Source organism: Jaculus jaculus, chromosome 2 (assembly GCF_020740685.1).
Source record: "Jaculus jaculus isolate mJacJac1 chromosome 2, mJacJac1.mat.Y.cur, whole genome shotgun sequence".
NCBI classification, from domain to species: domain Eukaryota; kingdom Metazoa; phylum Chordata; class Mammalia; order Rodentia; family Dipodidae; genus Jaculus; species Jaculus jaculus.
The window spans coordinates 118,686,430-118,689,604 of record NC_059103.1 but is presented as its reverse complement, the minus strand read 5'-3'; the positions used below and the strand labels follow the sequence as shown (position 1 = coordinate 118,689,604).

Genomic DNA, 3,175 nt, shown 5'->3' with positions numbered 1-3,175 from the left:
TGTTTTAATCCTTACTCTTACATAAATACTCTGTACTGGTTTTGATTGAAAGTGCATATAGCTCAGTTAAACTTTAGAATTTTCCAGTAAGTTGCTCCACCTGGGCTAATAGAATACTTGAATAGCTGGAAAACTCAACACCTAGGGTCACTTCAGCCATTTCTCTTGGAGTATAAGAGCTACACTTGGCACCCTTAAACTCCTTCCCTGAAATATGTATATTTGGATTTACATGGCTAAAAACACTGCAGATAATTAGAAAACCCAAGCATCAAACTAACTCAAGAGGCAACAATCTCTCTACATCATAGTATAAGAAACACACACACACAAAGGCAAGCTCCCAGGGAGTCAGAGTGATGCCTGTGCCTCCAGGGGTTTTCCTGTGCTAACTTGCTCTGGGGAACCAGCACCATGGCGTTGGGCTGCAAGATTGGCCCATCCATCCTCAACAGCGACCTGGCCAATTTAGGGGCCGAGTTTGTCCGGATGCTAGACTCAGGGGCCAATTATCTATGTGCACCTGGATGTAATGGATGGGCATTTTGTTCCCAACTTCACCTTTGGTCATCCCGTGGTAGAAAGCCTCTGAAAGCAGCTAGGCCAGGTCCCTTTCTTTACATGCACATGATAGTGTCCAGGCCAGAACAGTGGGCAAAGCCAATGGCCGTAGCAGGAAACAATCAGTATACCTTCCATCAGGAAGCTACTGAGAACCCAGGGGCTTTGACTAAAGACATCCAAGAGAATTAGATGAAGATTGATCTTGCCATCAAACCAGGAACTACAGTTGAATATTTGGCACCATGGGCTAATCAAACAGAGCAACTTTGCCTTGACTGGAAGGTGATTTGTTATGATTTGTTATATGGCCTTGGTTATGACAGTAGAACCTGGGTTTGGAGGACAGAAATTCATGGACGATATGAAGCCAAAGGTTCACTGGTTAAGGACCCAGTTCCCAACTTTGGATATAGAGGTCGATAGTGGAGTAGGTCCTGACACTGTCCATAAATGTGCAGAGGCAGGAGCTAACATGATTGTGCCTGGCAGTGCCATTATGAGGAATGAAGACCCCAGAGCTGTGATCAACTTGTTAAGGAATGTTTGCTCAGAAGCTGCTCAGAAGCGTTCCCTTGATGGATGAGCACAAGGAACCCAGTGTTTCGGTTCATAAACCTTCTTTTGGCTGAAACAGAGGAATGCTGACTAACAAATCATCTTCCAGTCAAGGCAAAGTTGCTTCTCTGAGAAACTATCCATTCCAGTGATTAAAATCTATTGTGCAGAATGTTTTAGGATGGTAGAAATTGGAGTGTATAACTACATTTTAGTGGTGCAGCTTAAAGATTAGTATGGTAAAGTACTGTTTATACTGGGGGAATTGATTTTTGTAAAGAGAGAAAATATGGCTGTGTTAAGGTTACAAACAGAGATTTTTTTTAATGCCATCAGTGGACAAATTCACTATTATAAAAAAAAAATGTCTTTTTAAAAACAATGTCCTGTTTCCCACCTTTATTCTAAAAGCAAAGGACATTCCTGTGATTTTTCCTGTTTCATACTTTTTGTGATTTGTTTATATATTTGACAATATGAGTGAAGTGGCACTAAAAATAGAAGCTTGGCTGGGGAGGCATATTCTGGCATCTGAAACATTCATTTCTTCAATTCTTACTTTATAATTGATTTATCAAAAACTATGAAAACAATATGAAACCAAGCCTTTCTAAAATATAAGCATGGATTTTTATCAAGGGTTTTCTTTGTTAAAGCATTCTACTCAGTGACTCCTCTCTTCCTTGGTCCTTACTGTCACCTACCATTCTTAGGAACATAAAATAATGCCACTGTGTTAGCTGTGAGCAGATATGAAAAATAACATCTCATTTAGAACTTCTATTATATTGACTACACTCTGTCCCTTTCTAGCTGTTTGACCTTAATAAGTCACCCAACATTTTTAGACAATTAACTTATTTATATGTAGAATGGAGCCTAGAAGGTTGTGCTTAGGGTTAGAAGAGGTAACACGATAAGTGGAAAGCCTGAAGTACTCTCTCAGACTTTTGAGGATGATCACCACAGTGTGGCTTACATTATGTAAGTCCTTGTTTTAAATATAAAATACTTCACCTAATCTTATTAAGCCTGCACATTATCATTGTCAGTGTTTAAGGCAGGTGATTTTGTCCCATTTTAAAAGCAAAATGAAACTCAGTAATGGGGTGGGACATGGAAAGGATGCAATAAGGCATAGATTTCTATTACTGAGTACTGTTACTTTAACCACAAACAGTAAAATGAAATTTCTTTTGTTTAACTTTGTCTTATGTTCAGACTAACATATTCCCTATAAACTGTAGCAAAATCAGAGTAAGTTTCTGGAACTATTGATTTTTACCCTAAGGACCTACTTTTTTCCAAGAAAGACAAGGTAGGCTAAGAGATGACAGAATTTAGAGTCAGTCATTACATTAAGTATTTATACTGTGTTCCCAATTATACAGAAAGTAAAATATGTATCAACTATAGGAAATACAACCTGTAACACTAAATTTGTTCAAGCAACTCTGAATTGTGAGAAATAAGGTTAATAAAACAAATGAATGGGGGCTGGAGAGATGGCTTAGCAGTTAAGCGCTTGCCTGTGAAGCCTAAGGACCCCAGTTCGAGGCTCGATTCCCCTGGACCCTTGTTAGCCAGATGCACAAGGGGGCACACATGTCTGGAGTTCGTTTGCAGTGGCTGGAGGCCCTGGCCCACCCATTCTCTCTCTCTCTCTCTCTCTCTCTCTCTCTCTCTCTCTCTCTCTCTCTGTCGCTCTCAAATAAATAAATAAAAATGAACAAAAAATTAAAAAAAAAATAAAGGAATGGATACTTAGGCATGGGGGGAAAAAGAAACACAAAAAAATCAAGACAACATAATCCCACCAAAAATTATACATCCATCAGAAATGGCCTCCAGTGAGACTGTTTCAGATGAAATGGCTGACAAAGATTTTTAAAAAAAAAATAATTATATCAATGTTCAATGAAATCAAAGGAGAAATCAAAGGCACCAAAGAAGAAAACAAAGGAATCAAAGGCGAAAACAAACTCTTGAAGGAAAACACAGAAAACCAACTTAAAGAAATAAGGAGATCAATACAAGACATGAGTAAGGAAACAGA

The 3,175-nt window shown here is 38.7% G+C and overlaps 1 pseudogene; it reads left to right on the top strand.

Moving 5' to 3' along the window:
* The first annotated feature begins 414 nt into the window (after positions 1-414).
* LOC101613594 lies at positions 415-1,147 on the top strand (annotated as a pseudogene).
* The last annotated feature ends 2,028 nt before the right edge of the window (positions 1,148-3,175 follow it).